Source organism: Hyperolius riggenbachi, chromosome 4 (genome assembly GCF_040937935.1).
Source record: "Hyperolius riggenbachi isolate aHypRig1 chromosome 4, aHypRig1.pri, whole genome shotgun sequence".
NCBI classification, from domain to species: Eukaryota; Metazoa; Chordata; class Amphibia; order Anura; family Hyperoliidae; genus Hyperolius; species Hyperolius riggenbachi.
This window is the reverse complement of record NC_090649.1, coordinates 222001062-222020965: the sequence shown is the minus strand read 5'-3', so window position 1 is coordinate 222020965 and position 19904 is coordinate 222001062. Positions and strand designations below refer to the sequence as shown.

At 45.0% G+C, this 19904-nt stretch overlaps 1 protein-coding gene across 1 annotated transcript in view; it reads left to right on the top strand.

Annotated features, from left to right (window-relative positions):
- Positions 1–11677: 11677 nt before the first annotated feature.
- LOC137571772 (uncharacterized) overlaps positions 11678–19904 on the top strand; it is a 27646-nt gene continuing 19419 nt past the window's right edge. Inside the window, exon 1 of the mRNA XM_068281385.1 lies at positions 11678–11701. The gene's annotated coding sequence lies outside the window, so the exon portion shown is untranslated. The remainder of the gene's footprint in view (positions 11702–19904) is intronic.

Genomic DNA, 19904 nt, shown 5'->3' with positions numbered 1-19904 from the left:
CCTGCAGATCTATTTGGCTGCAGAAGTGTCTGAGTAACACCAGAAACAGGTATGCAGCTAATCTTCAGATCTGACAATAATGTCAGAAACAACTGATCTGCTGCATGCTTGTTCAGAGTCTATGGTTGAAAGTATTAGAGGCAGAGGACCAGCAGGACTGCCAGGCAACTGGTATTGCTTAAAAGGAAATAAATATGGCAGCCTCCATAAACCTCTCACTTCAGTTGTCCTTAAACAACTTAGACTGACGAAGTACTGAAGATCATTAGCAACTCATAGTTGAACCAACTCTACATATGTGCTATATGCTTGAACTTCAAAGCTTAATGCTATGATAAAATTTGAAACTTCAAAGTATTTACATGATCCTGGCCCCTGTGGTTATTCTGAGCATGAAATTATGTGTATGGCATTATGCATATGGCACTGCAACACTAAGATCTAGAATGCAGCAACAGGGAAAGGGACTATGAAGATACTTCAATGATGAATAAATCTAGGACTCTTTAATCTGTTACTTAAATATTTTGCTCTGCTGCACATCTTAAGCCTGCTGCTATTTTGTTGGGTACAATTTTGATGCATATTGCAAAGTGTAGAAACACAGACTTTTCTATTCATTAATCATTTGATTTAGAATTAGTGTTCCTGTGTTTTCTTTAAACACAAAAATAAAATATTCTTATTATATAAGAGTCCAGTGCTGTGCTTATGCACCCATCCTGTCTGTTTTCTGCTCCCTCTAGTGCTGCCACCTCACTCTCCTCATGTTGCGTGTAATCATGCTAAATGCGTTATGAGATGCTGGGCACTAGGCTGAGAAGTGAGCAGACAGGCGGAAGCACAGCACTGGACTCCAGCAGAGAGAGGTGAGAGAACAGCTTCTGCTGCGCTATACTCTGCATTTACACACTAAGCTGGGCGAGTGCAGGAAGAGGTTGTGCAATTAAAAGCTTTTGGCGCATTGTTTGTATCTTGACACTCCCCGTATTGAGCATCCACCTTATACGCAATATGGTTCATATTCTCTAGTGTGTGCATGTATTTTTCTGTTGGGGGAGGGGGGTGATACAGGACTTGGACTTGCCTGGAGTGACAAAAAGGCTAGAAATAGCTGTGTATGCTGTATGCCTGTGTGTATAATTTCTTATCTTTGTAATAGAGCAATGCAGCAGAGAACTTGTTTTTTACAGACTGAAAGATTTAAAGAGACTCTGAAGCCAGTTTAAAAATGGCTTTTTCCCTTTTATTCATGTGAGGCATATTTGCCTCTGTTAAAACGCAGCTATCCCGCGGCAGAATGAGCAGTCGTTACCCCCCAAATCCCCTGGGGCACACTCGAGGAGCGCTTCCTGTAGAGGCAGAGCTTTCAGCAGCAGCTCTGCCTCTCCATGCGCCTATCAGCATGGATCGCCGCCTCTCCCCGCCCCTCTCAGTCGTCCTTTACTGAGAGGGGCGGGGGAGAGGTGGAGATCTGCCGGCTGATAGATGCACATGGAGGCAGAGCTGCAGCCGAAAGCTCTGCCTCTATGAGCAGCAAAATCCATGCCCAAGAAAGTAGTGGATTTTGCAGGGGGATTTGGGGGGTAAAGACCCCTCGTTCTGCCGCGGGATATCGGCATTTTAACAGGGGCAAACATGCCTCACTTAAATAAAAGGCAAAAAGCCATTTTTAAACTGGCTTCAGTGTTTCTTTAAGGACTACAAAAAGAGAGGCAATAAATATTTACAATGGGCCCCTTACCTACTGTAGGTGATAAAACTAAGGCTAATAAGTTCAGCAATGACAGGAACCAACTGTGAACATCACAAACAGAACTCATAGGATTTTGAGCATATTGTCCAATTGATGGTGTTATTACGGAAAGAAAAAGTTAACTACAAATGTTTTTGCCTGGCACACTTCAAGCTTCCCTTGCTAGCAAGCTGCTCTTGTGTGGAGAAATCACATTACAGCCCCCAGCCCCTGTCTGACAGCTCTGAGCTAAGGGGAGTAACACTTTGTGTGTCTGTGTGTATAACTTCTGAAGGGAGCTCAGAATCCCAATCTTATTTTCACAGACAACAAAAACCATAAATATATAATAGCTAAAAATTCTGAGGTGAGTATCAGATCAGGATAGGCACCTGATTTGCATGCCAACATGGGATATGGCATACAAGTTGCAGTGTACCTAATAGATCAATAAAATAGCAATTAGTGTTTGAACATTTCAAGGTGTAGCAGTTTCCCATTCTGCCCCCACGCATGCTCATGGTTTTATGCTCTCTCCTAAAACCTGTACATCATGCGTCGAGCCTGGGAACCTTCAAATGTCCCACTTCAGACAAGCCTATGATTTGTTATAGTTAAGGTAGCCATACACTGGTCAATTTGCCATCAGATTCGACCAACAGACAGATCCCTATCTGATCGAATCTGATCAGAGAGGGATCGTATGGCTACCTTTACTGCAAACAGATTGTGAACCGATTTCAGCCTGAAACCATTCACAATCTGTGGTGGTGGTGGTGCTGCCGCCACTTCCCCCGCCCGCATACATTACCTGCTTCCCTTCTTCCTGTCTGGGGGAAGTTTAAACAGTAGAGCGCCCTCTACTGTTTAAACTTCCTGCCGGGACAGGAAGAAGGGAAGCATGCCGGAGACCAGACCAGAGCGGAGAAGAAGAGCGGAGACCCGGGAGTCACGTCGGTGGAGCAGGTAATGTATTGCAGCTCTATTGCGTCGGTCGTCGGGCACTCGAACGCCGCTAGCGATACGCTCTTTACCCGCGGGCGATCGATGGTTATTTTCCGCACGGCGCGATCGACGGGATCGGACGGAATGGATCGAAATTCGGCGTGTAGCGCGAACGATTGGCAGCAGATTCGATCCCAGTGATCGAATCTGCTGTCGAAACGGCGGCAAATCGGGCCAGTGTATGGCCAGCTTTAGATTTTGAGGCTCACTGTCTCATCTGCTAATCCCTTTGTCTCCTGCCTTAGTATCTCCACCACACCACCCTCTAGATTGTAAGCTCAAAAGGGCAGATTCCTCCCCCTAATGTTCCCAGCTTATGTTGTTCTTAATCAAATACTGTATATTTTGCACAGTAACAATGGGGGGAAAGTGTGGATGAGTATCCAGCACATGACCAATTATAGGAACAGTTCTGGAGATGAGTAGTGATTTATCGCTGGCAAAGGAGCTAAATTACTACTTTGCTCCTCGGTATGAAGTAGACTTACCTGGGACAGGTATACCTGCTAAGACATTGATAATAGTACCCCTTTTGTGTTGTGGGAGCACGAGGTGAGGCGCGCATTGCGGGCTGTGAATCCACAGAAGGCAGCCAGACCAAACGGCCTCTCACAGGGGCAAACCCAGAATTTTCAAGGGGGGGGATTCCTGAAAGATCTCCCTCAGCCATGCACCATACAGTATAATGATATGGTAGAACATCAAGTAAACAAACAAGAAACAGTAGTTCCCTAAACAAACCGCACCACTCACGTAAATCAATATATCATCATCTTTATTCACAAAAAACATAGAAACACTTAAAAACAATGAGGACAGCCGTGCACGAAACCCAACCAATGATTATAATAAATGAGAAAATGTCAAATCAAAAAATGACTAGGTTTCCACATCACATACAAAAACATGTATAGCAGCAATATTATTGGATGGCAGTGTGAGAAAAATCCAAAAAATACACTGCCAGCCACACAAATAATTAATAGACCAGAAAGCCTCAGCAATACATTGTGTAATAAAACATAATACATAAACCATAAACCACATACCGGTATGTGTTAGGACACCATGCCCCACATCCTTTGCAGACTCTTCCTCCCGGTAAGCACCAGTTATTAATTTCAGCGTGTACACGCTGTCTTCCTGCACTTTCTTCACACTCTTCAGCTGCCTCTCTTACACTTATCTACCTCAGCGGTTTATACGCTACTTTTCTGCACTATTATAGCACTTTATTGTTTTCTATGCACTACCTGCTTCCCCTATGGGATCCTACCTCATATGATATGGTTTATGTATTATGTTTTATTACACAATGTATTGCTGAGGCTTTCTGGTCTATTAATTATTTGTGTGGCTGGCAGTGTATTTTTTGGATTTTTCTCACATTGCCATCCAATAATATTGCTGCTATACATGTTTTTGTATGTGATGTGGAAACCTAGTCATTTTTTGATTTGGACATTTTCTCATTTATTATAATCATTGGTTGGGTTTCTTGCATGGCTGTCCTCGTTGTTTTTAAGTGTTTTTATGTTTTTTGTGAATAAAGATGATGATATATTGATTTACGTCAGTGCTGGGCGTAATGGAAAAAACTACGCTTACGGATCATTACGCGTAATTTTACGCTATTACGCATTACGGAATTACGCTTACGGCGTAGACATTCATTTACGGTACATGTCTGTAATTACGCATAGCCCTTATGCAATTACGCGTAAGAATACCGTAATTAAGGTTGTTACGTTATTGGCTTACGCGTAAATTCCTACTAGCAATTAATGCGGTCATGCTGCCAAGCGGAAAAGTTGACGCATGGATCAATGTTAGGTAGCCGCCGACTTTAAGGGTTAATAGCAAAGCCCCCTTAATTGCTAAGAGCCTCAAATTTGGAGAAATATTAAGGAGATCAGAAGGAATAAGAGGAAACATTTTTTTTTCAAAAAGACCTTATAGTTTTTGAGAAAATCGATGTTAAAGTTTCAAAGGAAAAATATATACATTTAAAAACCCGCCGACTTTAACGGTTAATAGCAAAGCCTGCTTAAAATTTAGGAACACCAAATTCACAGGGTATATTAAGGGGATCAGTGGGAATAAGAGGAACAATTTTTTTTTCAAAAAGACCTTATAGTTTTTGAGAAAATCGATTTTTAAGTTTCAAGGGCAAAAATGTCTTTTAAATGCGGAAAATGTCAGGTTTTTTTGCACAGGTAACAATAGTGTTTTATTTTCATAGATTCCCCCAAGTGGGAAGAGTTTTACTTATTTCGTTCTGAGTGTGGGAAATATTAAAAAAAAACGACGTGGGGTCCCCCCTCCCAGACCTCTTTAACCCCTTGTCCCCCATGCAGACTGGGATAGCCAGAATGCGGAGCACCGGCCGCGTGGGGCTCCGCACCCTGACTATACCAGCCCGCATGGTCCATGGATTGGGGGGTCTCAGAAGGGGAGGGGCAGCCAAGCTTTCCCCTCCCCCTCCGAGCCCTTGTCCAATCCCAGGACAAGGGGCTCTTCTCCACCTCCGATGGGCGGTGGAGGTGGAGGCCGCGATTTCCTGGGGGGGGGGGGGGTTCATGGTGGCATCTGGGAGTCCCCTTTAAAAAGGGGTCCCCCAGATGCCCACCTCCCCTCCCAGGAGAAATGAGTATAGATGAGTATAGAGGTACTTGTACCCCTTACCCATTTCCTTTAAGAGTTAAAAGTAAATAAACACACAAACACATAGAAAAAGTATTTTAATTGAACAAAAAACATAACCACGAAAAAAGTCCTTTAATATTCTTAATTAACCATTAATACTTACCTGTCCCTTTAAAAGCCAGTTCCCACGCAATATCCTCGGAAATATACTAATCAGTTACAATGTAACAAAGTTGTTACAATGTAACAACTTTGTTACTTTGTAACTCCACCGCACCCGACGTCACTCGCCGCTCACCCGCCGGCCGCCGCATACACGCTAAGTCCCCGCCGGCTCCCGCCGTCCACTCCGCCCAAACCTGTCACCCATATACATGCTGGCACCCATGGGTGCCAGCATGTATATAGGTGACATGTGGGAGAGGCGGGGAGGACAGCGGAGCCGGCGGGGACTTAGCGTCCTGAACCTGACAGAGCTCTGAGCTATATAGCTCAGAGCTCTCTAAAGCATCTTTGTATTTGGGCTCCAAGGAGCCCCATTGGTCCTTAGCAGACCAATGGGGTTCCTTTAAATCAGAAGGAACCCCATTGGTCTGCTAAGGACCAATGGGGCTCCTTGGAGCCCAAATACAAAGATGCTTAAGAGAGCTCTGAGCTATATAGCTCAGAGCTCTGTCGGGTGAAGGACGCTAAGTCCCCGCCGGCTCCGCTGCCCTCCCCGTCTCTCCCACATGTCACCTATATACATGCTGGCACCCATGGGTGCCAGCATGTATATGGGTGACAGGTGTGGGCGGAGTGGACGGCGGGAGCCGGCGGGGACTTAGCGTGTATGCGGCGGCCGGCGGGTGAGCGGCGAGTGACGTCGGGTGCGGTGGAGTTACAAAGTAACAAAGTTGTTACATTGTAACAACTTTGTTACATTGTAACTGATTAGTATATTTCCGAGGATATTGCGTGGGAACTGGCTTTTAAAGGGACAGGTAAGTATTAATGGTTAATTAAGAATATTAAAGGACTTTTTTCGTGGTTATGTTTTTTGTTCAATTAAAATACTTTTTCTATGTGTTTGTGTGTTTATTTACTTTTAACTCTTAACCTCCTGGGGGATACAATAATATCGCCAGGGGGCGGCGCAGCACATTTTTTTAAAATTATTATTTATTTTTAATCATGTAGCTAGCCTAGCGCTAGCTACATGATAGCCGCTGTGCAGCGGCATCCCCCCACCCCCTCCGATCGCCTCCGGCAATCAAAGCAAACAGGAAATCCTGTTCAGAACGGGATTTCCTGTTTGGCTTCCCCCGTCGCCATGGCGACGATCGGGATGACGTCATCGACGTCAACGACGTCGTGACGTCAGAGGGAGTCCCGATCCACCCCTCAGCGCTGCCTGGCACTGATTGGCCAGGCTGCGCACGGGGTCTTGGGGGGGGGGAGCGGCACGGCGGGTAGCGGCAAATCAGCGCGGAGCAGCGCGATCGGTATATACACGCAGCTAGCAAAGTGCTAGCTGCGTGCAACAAAAAAAAATTATGCAAATCGGCCCACCAGGGCCTGAGAAATCCTCTGTGGCGGCTTACCCCGAGCTCAGCTCGGGATTATCCCCCAGAGGGTTAAAGGAAATGGGTAAGGGGTACAAGTACCTCTATACTCATTTCTCCTGGGAGGGGGGGTGGGCATCTGGGGGACCCCCAGATGCCACCATGAACCCCCCCCCCCCAGGAAATCGCGGCCTCCAGCTCCACCGCCCATCGGAGGTGGAGAAGAGCCCCTTGTCCTTGGATTGGACAAGGGCTCGGAGGGGGAGGGGAAAGCTTGGCTGCCCCTCCCCTTCCGAGACCCCCCAATCCATGGACCATGCGGGCTGGTATAGTCAGGGTGCGGAGCCCCACGCGGCCGGTGCTCCGCATTCTGGCTATCCCAGTCTGCATGGGGGACAAGGGGTTAAAGAGGTCTGGGAGGGGGGACCCCACGTCGTTTTTTTTTTAATATTTCCCACACTCAGAACGAAATAAGTAAAACTCTTCCCACTTGGGGGAATCTATGAAAATAAAACACTATTGTTACCTGTGCAAAAAAAACTGACATTTTCCGCATTTAAAAGACATTTTTGCCCTTGAAACTTAAAAATCGATTTTCTCAAAAACTATAAGGTCTTTTTGAAAAAAATTTTTTTCCTCTTATTCCCACTGATCCCCTTAATATACCCTGTGAATTTGGTGTTCCTAAATTTTAAGCAGGCTTTGCTATTAACCGTTAGTCGGCGGGTTTTTAAATGTATATATTTTTCCTTTGAAACTTTAACATCGATTTTCTCAAAAACTATAAGGTCTTTTTGAAAAAAAAAAATTTCCTCTTTTTCCTTCTGATCTCCTTAAAATATTCTCCAAATTTGAGGCTCTTAGCAATTAAGGGGGCTTTGCTATTAACCCTTAAAGTCGGCGGCTTTTTTATATTATACGGGAGCGTAATATTACGCGATTACGGCAGAATGTGTAATTTCAATGGGAGTTTACTGTCTTACGCGTAATTTGTTACGCGTAATAACGTAACCTACGGTCTACGCGTAATTAATTACGCGTAATACCGTAACCTTACACGTAACACTTCCGGTGCATTTGTAGTGAATTACGATGCGTAATTACGCTAATGCGTAATTTCGGCCCAGCACTGATTTACGTGAGTGGTGCGGTTTGTTTAGGATACTACTGTTTCTTGTTTGTTTACTTTATACCTTTGAGTTCCTTTCTGCACACTCATTTTGGATTACCCAGATACTTTAGGGTGTGGTTGATGGTGCTTGCCCTTAGTGTGTTTTATTGAGGATGGTAGAACATCATGCTAGGTACATACAATGCAATTTCCCATCTGACCGACTAACAACGGGATCGTTAAGGAGCAGTGTGGATACAGATAATAATGAGTACAGCCGACATTGGTAATGAAGGGGAGAGTGAAGCATTCACCCAGCAGGGCACATGGCTGTGCTTATCCCTGAGTCTGTTAAGTTCCCCAGAGCTGCTCCATGCTCTGTACACCCACTGCTGTTACATCCAAAGTCAACTGTAGCCGGGAAAAAAGGGGATAGTGCTGTGAGCTGCAGGATACCTGCAGATATCCTGGTGTCTCAACTTGTCCTTGGGGTTAGGCACCACCAGGGGGGTCTTAGAGTTAGGCACCACCAGGGGGGTCTTAGAGTTACGCACCACCAGGGGAGGGTTCTGTGTGAGAGTAGGGAGAGGTTAGGTTATAGTTAGTTCAACATTGTCAGCAAATTTACTGATAATGTAATACCACAATTAAATCGTTATTTACCTTTTTTCTTATCGATTTTGTTATTTAACATTGTGCTTAAATTGTTATTTACCGATATTGCTAGTAATGTCAGTATTTAACGTTGCACCTAAATTAGCTCTCAACTTTTTCAAATGTATGCGTGACTACTGTCCTCCACACAGTACTTTTCCCATCTGCTAAAGCAGGGGAGTTATGCACAATTGCTTTTTATTGATTTTAGTTCTGCTTTTAATACTATTTTACCTCATAGGTTGGTGACTATATTGTTGGACATAGGGCTTCCATATTCCACTTGTCTTTGAATTAAACATTTTTTGAGTGAACATACTCAGAGGTGCAGACTAGAGTAGGCACTCATTTTTCATCATATATCAGTCTCAGCACTGGCTCTCCTCAGGGATGTGTGCTGAGTCCCCTGCTCTATACCCTCCACACTCATGATTTTGTTCCTGCCAACCATGGTAACACCATTGGTAAGTTTGCTGATGATAGTAAGGGTGGGCCATTTATATGGATACACCTTAATAAAATGGGAATGGTTGGTGATATTAACTTCCTGTTTGTGGCACATTAGTATATGTGAGGGGGAAAACTTTTCAAGATGGGTGCTGACCCCGGTGGCCATTTTGAAGTCGGCTATTTTGAATCCAACTTTTGTTTTTTCAATAGGAAGAGGATCATGTGACACATCAAACTTATTGGGAATTTCACAAGAAAAACAATGGCATGCTTGGTTTTAACGTAACTTTATTCTTTCATGAGTTATTTACAAATTTCTCTTTGTATACAGCCATTGACATGTTGCTGAGGTTAACACATGAGGAGCGGATAAAAATTGTGTTGACGTCTGGTGAACGCAGTAACCGGGTCATTGCAGCAGATTCCAATGCAAGACAGTTAGCAAACTGCTTTCTAAGTTTCGTGAAACTGGTGCAGTGTTTTATTTGCCAAAATGTGGACGCATGAAATCTGTCACTAATGAAGAAACATCAGTGGCTGTCCTAGCTTCATTCAGCAAGAGCCCATAGGGTAGCACTCACCGCATGTCACTGGAGAGTGGCATTAGTCGAACATCCCTTCGGTGGATATTAGCTACTCACAAATGGCCCCCTTACAAACTCCAGCTACCGCAGTATCTCAACAAGGATGACCCAGATCGGTGCACTGAATTTGCAGAATGGGCAAAACAAAAATTGAAACAGAACCCTCAGTTTATGCAGAAGATTTTGTTCAGTGATGAGGCAAACATTTATGTGAATGGTGAAGTTAACAAACAAAACCAAAGCTATTGGTCTGACACTAACCCACATTGGATAGATCCCTCCAAGACTGTTGGAACAAAAAAAATTGATGGTATGGTGTGGTATATGGGGTACAAAGATAGTGGGGCCATTTTTCATCAATGGAAACCTCAAGGCCACTGGATATGCAAAATTGCTACATGATGATGTGTTTCCCTCCTTATGCACTGAAGCTGGCACATTCCCTGAGTTTTTCCAGCAAGATGGTGCACCACCACATTATGGGTGTCAGGTCTGAGCATTCCTAGATAAACAGTTTCCTGGAAAGTGGATTGGTCGTCGTGGGCCAGTTGAATGGCCCCAAGGTCTCCTGATCTGACCCCCTTAGACTTTTATCTTTGGGGTCATCTGAAGGCAATTGTCTATGCTGTGAAGATACGAGATGTGTAGCACCTGAAACTATGAATACTGGAAGCCTGTGCTAGCATTTCTCCTGCGGTGTTGCTATCAGTGTGTGAAGAGTGGGAAAAGAGGGTTGCATTGACAATCCAACAAATGGGCAGCACATTGAACACATTTTATAAGTGGTCAGAAACTTGTAAATAACTCATGAAAGAATAAAGTTATGTTAAAACCAAGCATGCCATTGTTTTTCTTGTGAAATTTCCAATAAGTGTGATGTGTCACATGACCCTCTTCCTATTGAAAAAATAAAAGTTGGATTCAAAATGGCTGACTTCAAAATGGCCGCCATGGTCACCACCCATCTTCAAAAGTTTTCCCCCTCACATATACTAATGTGCCACAAACAGGAAGTTAATGTCACCAACCATTCCCATTTTATTAAGGTGTATCCACATAAATGGCCCACCCTGTACAGTGGTGAGGCTTATATAGGGTGGAATTAGTTTGCCTACAGGGATGAGTTGGAGAGGCTAGGAATGTGGTGTAGGGACAACAATCCACTTCTAAACATAGGAGCTTATTATAGTTTTTAGGAAAAAATCTGGGAGCTTTCAGCCACTTATGGGAATTGTGTGGAGAGAGTCTCAGACTTCCGCTTTTTGGGGATTACCATCATTGAGGACCTGACTTGGGGGTCACATATTGCTGAGATATTGATGAAGGCCCAGAAGAGACTATTTTTTGAGGGTGCTCAGGAAAAACAACATCACTGAGAAACTGGTGGTGTCCTTCTACCACTGTACGTTAGAGGGTGTTTTGGTCTACTGTTTCTGTGTGTGGTTTTCCAGTTGCACAGAAGAAGGAGCTCCATAGGGTCATCAAGGTCGCCCAGCAGATAGACAGCTGTTCTTTCCTTTCACTAGAAGAATTACACACTTTCTTTTGTTTTAGGAACATTAAGGAAATATTACAAGATCCTTCACACCCAGGACATGAGGTGTTTGAACTCCTGCCTTCTGGCAGATGTTTCAGACTCATAAAGACCAAAACAAATAGGTTTTTATCCTCTAGATATCATTATTTTAAATGCTGCTAAGTGGTAAATTTAATGTGGTGTATTAAATTGGATATAGGGCGAGTGCAATGCAATGTATATTTGTTGTGTTTGCTTTTTATTTATCTATTTTTTTGTACTGGAAATTGACACACAAAAAAAATTGTTGCACACTGACAATAAAGATTCAGATTCAAATGAACATGTCGAATCTGTTAAAAAGCTTGCTTACTGGTACAAGCAGTGATAACAGCAGAGTTATGTCAGTTGTTACAGTTACTAGATATTTCAGTCTCAGAATTTACAGAAAGCAAGGTGACAGCTCCATGAAACACAAATCAATGTGCAGCTCTGTCAAGCAAGGTTAGATGACACTGTGCATTAGTAAAACAACATTACACTTAATTTAGGTCTGCTTAAAGGAATCCTCAACTGTCACGCTGTTCTTTTGACTTTAGCAGTCAAGAGTTTTTTTCCCTCATCATAAATATCAGTTTATTTCAAAGCACAACATCACCACCTACCCCTGGGCTGTGGATGTGGGAAGGGCCTCTTTTAATATTGTGATATGGGTGCTTTGCTGGACGACTAAACCACCTCACCACCACCACCACCACCATGCACACACACACACCTACCTATGTTAAGAGTTGGTTTAGTCCATGGGCTTGCCTTACCAGAAACAGTTATAAGCCGATATCTGGAGCAAGTGTAGTCCAGGAACAAGTTAAGGTCAGGGCAGGCAGTGGTCAATTGTGGTTGATCAGCTAGCTGAGTTTGAGGCAGGTGGGCAACAACAGGCTAAGGTGAAGTTAATTCTTGTTGTTTTTTTTTCTTCGTTAAACACATCAGGTTTATTGGGAGAAATGCATGTTAAAAACTAAAATTCAACATTGTACAATAATACTCAAAAAAGGTGACATGTTGTATACAATATAATACTGTAATCTGAAGGTAAACAGAGTAATCCAGTCCAGTGGCGTTCCTACTGTAGTGCGCAGGGGGGCGTGGCGCACCGGGTGTCAGACACCCAGGGGGGTGTCACCACGACCCCCCACAGCAGCAGAGCAGGAGGGGGAAGCAGCGCTAGAAGGAGGGGCAGTGGGGGCAATGGTGGGGAGGGGGGAAATATCCCCCCCTCCCTCACCTGGGACCCCTCCTTCTGCCTCTCTCCCCCTCCATTCAGCGGTGGCAAGTGCAGGCTCGGGGGGGGGGGGGGGGGCGGGGAGACGTGCAGAGAATTACTCACCACTTCCGCGTTCCAAGCGACGGCAGCGTCATGTCGTCACAGATCTCCGCCTTCATTGAAGGCGGAGATCTGTGACGACATGACGCTGCCAGCGCTTGGAACGTGGAAGTGGTGAGTAATTCTGCGCATGTCTCCCCGTCCCCGCCCCGCCGAGCCCGTACTTGCCACCGCTGAATGGAGGGGGAGAGAGGCAGAAGGAGGGGTCCCAGGTGAGGGAGGGGGGAGATATTTCTCCCCCTCCCCACCGCTGCCCCCACTGCCCCTCCTTCTAGCGCTGCTTCCCCCCTCCAGGGACATCTATACTGGGGGCAACTAAACTAGCTATACTGGGGGCAGCTATACTAGCTATACTGGGGGCAGCTATACTGGGGGCAGCTCTACTAGCTATACTGGGGGCAGCTCTACTAGCTATACTGGGGGCAACTATACCAGCTATACTGGGGGCAACTATACCAGCTATACTGGGGGCAGCTATACTGGGGGCAACTATACTAGCTATACTGGGGGCAACTATACTAGCTATACTGGGGGCAACTATACTAGCTATACTGGGGGCAACTAAACTAGCTATACTGGGGGGCAGCTCTACCAGCTATACTGGGGGCAGCTCTACTAGCTATACTGGGGGCAACTATACCAGCTATACTGGGGGCAACTATACCAGCTATACTGGGGGCAACTAAACTAGCTATACTGGGGGCAGCTATACTAGCTATACTGGGGGCAACTAAACTAGCTATACTGGGGGCAGCTCTACTAGCTATACTGGGGACAGCTCTATCAGCTATACTGGGGGCAACTCTACCAGCTATACTGGGGGCAACTATACCAGCTATACTGGGGGCAGCTATACTGGGGGCAACTATACCAGCTATACTGGGGGCAGCTATACTAGCTATACTGGGGGCAGCTATACTAGCTATACTGGGGGCAGCTATACTGGGGCAACTAAACTAGCTATACTGGGGGGCAGCTCTACTAGCTATACTGGGGGCAACTATACCAGCTATACTGGGGGCAACTATACCAGCTATACTGGGGGCTACTATACCAGCTATACTGGGGGCAACTATAGCAGCTATACTGGGGGCAACTATACCAGCTATACTGGGGGCAGCTATACTAGCTATACTGGGGGCAGCTATACTGGGGGCAACTATACTGGGGGCAGCTATACTAGCTATACTGGGGGCAGCTATACTAGCTGTACTGGGGGCAGCTATACTAGCTATACTGGGGGCAGCTATACTGGGGGCAGCTATACTAGCTATACTGGGGGCAACTATACCAGCTATACTGGGGGCAACTATACCAGCTATACTGGGGGCAACTATACCAGCTATACTGGGGCAACTATACTAGCTATACTGGGGGCAACTAAACTAGCTATACTGGGGGCAACTATACTAGCTTCACTGGGGGCAGCTATTCTGGGGGAAACCACTAGCTATACTGGGGCAACTATACTAGCTAATACTTTAAATTACAGTTAGCTCCGCCCTCATCCGGTCATGACCACGCCAATTTTTGCCACGAAGCACGCCACAGGTTGTGGTCACGCCGATTTTTTTTAGGGGGGGGGGGGTGTGTCTTTTAATACCCAGCACCGGGTGCCAAATGCCCTAGGTACGCCACTGCTACTGACAAGCCCTTGTCAGTAATCTGCCGGGGGCCTGCGCTTACCAACAGGGGCCTGGAGGATGGCATTGGAAGCCTCTATAGGAGGGATGTCCAAACTTCTTAGGCCAAGTGCCATATTGTCGTTCTGGAGATTGCTCAAGGGTTGACCTAGTGAAATGAAACACCATTTGTGCCACTTGCCCCTCGGCATCCTAGGTCTACTACATTTTGTCAAACAACCTTTTATAAACTATATACCCTGTGCAGTTAGCATGTCTCCTTCAGTATGCAGGAATACTGCTGGTGGCATAGTGGTGGCTGCTAATCATTGGCTTGCTTGCTGCTGGCATAGTGGCGGCCGCAAATAAGTGGCTGTTACTGCTGGTGGCATAGTGGCGGCAGCTGGGAAGTGGCTTTTACTGCTGATCGCATAGTAGCGACTGCTGGCGAGTGGCCATTACTGCTGGTGCCATAATGGTGGCTGCTGGGGAAGTGTCTGTTGCTGCTGCTGGCATAGTGGTGGCTGCTGTTAACTGGTGCTGCTGCTGGCTCAGTGGTGGTTTCTAATCAGTGGCTTCTGGTGGCTGGCTGCTACTAGCACAGTGGTGGCTGCTGCTGGCACAATAGTGGCACAGTGGTGGCTGCTACTGGCATAGTAGTGGGTGCTGCAGGCACAGTGTGGACTGCTGCTGACACAGTAGTGGCACTGGGAGGATTTCCCCCTCCCTCACTCTTCATTCAACCATGTCGCTGACTCTGTTCTGCCTTTTCCTCGGCTCCTCCTCCTCGATCTGGACTTCTGTAGCAAAGTCCCATAGTAATTACTATATGAAAATTGTCACCGGAGAAAAATGTCTGTAAATTTACAGGTGCTGGAGGCCTTTTTTAATTTTTTTTTTTTTTTTGGTCCTATAGCAATCACTATGGGACTACCTACAGGCCGAGAGGGTGGCGACAAACCTTGCCCACTGCGTGCGGCGCCGAAGCAATGGCCTACAGGCTGCATGCATTGTATAACAGAGGAGAGCTTCGGGGGCTACCAGAAAAAGCTTGGCAGGCTGTGCCTGCAGGGCTTTGGAGTCAGAGCAATTTTGGGTACCTGGAGTCGGAGTTGGTGGTTACAATAAACTTGAGAGGAGTCGGATGATTTTTGAACCAAATCCATAGCCTTTGTAAAAATTACACTAGGGAGTAGGAGTTGAGGAGTCGGAGCAATTTTGGTTACCTGGAGTTGGAGTCTGTTTCATAAACTGAGGGGTTGCATGATTTTTGTACAGACTCCACAGCCCTGTGTATCTAGCCCACGGGCTGTACTCTAGACGGATCCAGAGGCTTCCCTCTTAGGTAAGTATAAATGTACTTTTTGATATCTTCGGTACACTTTTTAAGTGCACACTGTGATAGGAATACAGAACACTGCTTGCCACATCCACACATTGGGCTTGATTCACTAAACCGTGAAAACTCGTATCACGGCCGTTTTTGTGCGCATTTTTACGTTTTCGCGCGATCGCGAATTTGTGCACACAATCTCAAAATTTTTTTTGCAAAAACGGTGAAATCAAGTGAATCAAGCCATTGAGTGCTGTCCGAAAACTGCCAAAACTGGAAGAATGTCATGTCAACTCAGCCTGAAGCTCTGGAGAACCTTCCTGATCTTTGTTAGTGAGTCCCTTTTTATTTTTTTCTTTGTTGCTATTTATTTCAGATTTTGCAAGCAATGATTACACATTGCATCTGGATATTTCCAACTATAGTCCTTAGTGCTGACTCTAACACAGATTTTTCATGGTTGGTGAAGGTAAATGGTAGAGCGAGGCCAATAGACAATATTCATAATTGATTGTGCACAGATCTCTAGATCATGTGACAAAGTGTGGAGATGCTAATGAGATAATGTGTAATGCACGGAACTTTCCGCATTACAGATTTATTTTTGCACAATACACATTAAACACCAGCCTGAATTAGGGCTTTGTCTTTTGGGTCTGCCACAGTCCTCAAAGAAAGAAAAACCAGCTACAGAGATCATTGCAGAGCCTTGATATCTTTTGTTTTATGTCATCTATGTAGGTAATGTCTGTGCGGTTTGTTTTGTTAGGAGCTTTGTTTATATATGTTATAGGTGTGTGAACACCTGACTGACAAGTTGTCAACATTTCAGTTCTGTGACTAGAATTGTGAGCTGCCCCTAACTACAAATAATTTTGCTAGTTTCCGGTCTGTCATGCCCATTCTGTCTTTTATGTTTGTAAAGCTATTTTCCAAGATGACTGATATGTTAATATGCTTTTTTTTCAGTAGTGCGTTTTAAATGGAAATATATGTGAACGGATTGACTATAGCCACAGTTGATGGTTTGTCACAGGCTGAGGATGAGTGCTTGCCTATTGACGCATGCATAATGAAAGAAGATCAAAGTACAGTGTCACTATTGGAGCTCTAAATCCTTTCACTGTACCTCCTGACAAATCCATTCTTTGATCCCACCTCCGACCGAAGTAGCTGCGCTTCTGTGATTTCTTGTCTTACCTTCGCTAATGAGTCATTCACAAATAACGATTATTGACTGGCCAGTCTGTTTTTCTTCCTGGCTGTGCTGCGTCACTCAGAACGGTTTCAGATTAAATTTCCTGCTACCTGCATGTCACTAACAACTGTTCCATTGCACTCATACTGCTTATTTTCTTTTATAGCACCGTGAAAATGTTTTCTAGCCTATGGCAACATTTTTAAACTGATGCGTAACATAAGACAGTGTTTCTCAACATTGTTACAACACCTACCCTATATTTAAAATGGTATTTACAGAGCACCCCTTATTGTGATTAGCCTCATCTCAATAACCCCTTCACACATGTAAGAGTACTTAATATTTGTGTGAAAGTGCGTTTCAAACATTTGTTTATACTTTTATTAACCACTTCACCTCCAAGTGTTTTTCCCCTTAAAGACCAGAGCAATTTTCACCTGTCAGCATTCTTTCCACTGATTGGCCTATAACTTTATTACTACTTATCACAACAAAACAGTCTATATCTTGTTTTTCACCACCAATTAGGCTTTCTTTGGGGGGCTACTTTTTGCTAACTGCATTTTAAGATGGAAAAGTAAGAACAAATTGAAAATTTTCTCAGTTTTCAGCCATCATTGTTTTAAAATACTACATGCTACCGTAATTAAAGGGAAACTGAAGTGAGAAGACAATGGAGGCTGCCATGTTTATTTCCTTTTAAAAAATACCAGTTGCCTGGCAGCCCAGCTGATCTGTTTGGCAACAGAAGTGTTTGAATAACACCAGAAACAAGCATGCAGCTAATCTGTCAGATTTGACAATGTCAGAAACACTTGATCTGCTGCATGCTTGTTCAGGGTCTATGGCTGAAAGTATTAGAGGTAGAGGGTCAGCAGGGCTGCCAGGCAACTGGTATTGATTAAGAGGAAGTAAACATGGCAGCCTCCATATCTCTTCAGTTGTCCTTTAATCCCCACACATTTTATTTGCCGATTTGTCCCAGTTATTGCAAAGTTTACAATATTTCCCTAGTAAATGAATAGCGACAATATTTTATTTGAAAATAAAGGTGCATTTTTTCCCGGGCTGTGGAGTCTGAGTCGAGAAGTCTGAGCAATTTTTGGGTACCTGGAGTCGGGAAAAAAATGCACAGACTCCAACTCCTAATGAATTTAAGCTGTAGTTAAAATAGAAAATAGAAAATGTTCTATTTCTCAGATAATAGTCATCATAAATTATATATACAGTAATAGCTGTGCTTAGTCCACAAAAATGAAACAAACCAATCAAAATTAGTTACTTGTGCTGCTTCAGTAAAGCAGTCCCCGTATATTTGAAGTCAGATTTACATATCTGATTGTGACTGTATATATGTGTACACAGCAGTCTATTATATATACTAAATAACATCTATGCTGTAAGAATAAAGCCTGATGTGTAGCCATGTCTCTAATAGAGATGGTCAATGAAATGCAAATAATTCTGCACTGATGCTGGTTTATGCAAATTTATGCACTCCTTTTGCTCATGAAATCAAATAATTTGATATGTTGTTAAAATTTGGTTTGGTGACTAAAGGGTACCTGAGACAGATGAAAAGAAAAATTTTATATCTGTGGGGAGTGCATATGTAGAGTATAGTACTACTGTGTAAAGTAAACCTGAGACAGATGAAAGGTTTATACATACCTGGGGCTGTCTCCAGCCCCCTTTAGGCTAATCAGCCCCTCGCTGTCCACTTCCACCACCTGGATCTTCTGCTATGAGTCCCGGTAATTCAGCCAGTCTGTGCAGTCTGGCCGTGTGCCGCTTCCACAGCCAGGAGCATTCTGCATCTGCGCAATAGTGCTGTGCAGGTGTAGTACGTTCCTGGCGGCGGAGTGTGGCATGTGCACTACGCCAGACTGGCTCAAGTACCTGGACCCATAGCAGAAGATCCAGGTGGCAGAGGAGGACAGTGAGGGACTGATTAGCCTGAAGGGGGCTGGAGGAAGCCCCAGGTATGTATAACACTTTCATCTGTCTCAGGTTTACTTTACACAGTAGTACTATACTCTACATATGCACTCCCCACAGAACTGCAGGGAATCCACTGAGAATGTTGTGCACATTTAACACAGAGGGGTTGTCTTTCAACAGAAACTGCTCTCGCCAAAGTGGTCAATGACCTTGCCTTAGCTAAAGCTGAAGGTAAATACTCCATTCTCCTCCTCCTTGACCTTTCAGCAGCTTTTGACACAGTAGATCGTCCCCTACTCCTCTAGTCCCTCCAGTCCATGGGCATTCATGATCTCGCTCTGACCTGGCTTTCATGCTACCTCTCCAACCACTCCTTCACGGCCGCCTTCAATGAGTCCTTGTCCACCCCCAACCACCTCTCGGTGGGAGTCCCCCAAGGCTCGGTCCTTGGCCCCCTACTGTTCACCCTATACACATCCTCCATTGGCAAGGTTATCTCCTCCATGGGTTCTAACTATCATCTGTATGCAGATGACACCCAGATCTACCTCCACACCTCTGACATATCCCCCACTACCGTGGACAAGGTCTCCTCCTGCCTATCAGCCATCTCCTCCTGGATTTCCGCTAGGTTACTGAAACTAAATCTAGACAAAACGGAATTCATTATCTTCCCACCCCGGCTATCCATGAACCTCCCAGATGTGCATGCCATTGTTAACCACACTACCATTCGCCCTACCTCTCAAGCCCGCTGTCTGGGTGTCACCCTGGACTCCGCACTCTCCTTTACTCCCCACTTCCAAAACCTCACAGTCCTGCAACTTCCACCTTCGTAACATCTGTAAGATTCGCTCTTTCCTGACCTCTGCCACCACCAAACTCCTCATCCATGCCCTCATCATTTCCCGCCTTGACTACTGCAATGCCCTTCTGTCTGGTCTCCCTATGACCCGAATAGCCCCACCGCAGTCCATCATGAATGCGGCAGCCATAATTATCCACTGCTCCCATCGCGCCACCACGGTGGATCCCCTCCTTGAATCCCTCCACTGGCTTCCTATCCAGTTCAGAATCAGATTCAAGATACTGTGTCTGACCTACAAATCTGTCCACAAAACCTGTTCAACCTAAATTTCCAATCTTACTCAGAGGTACACGCCTAGCCGCTCACT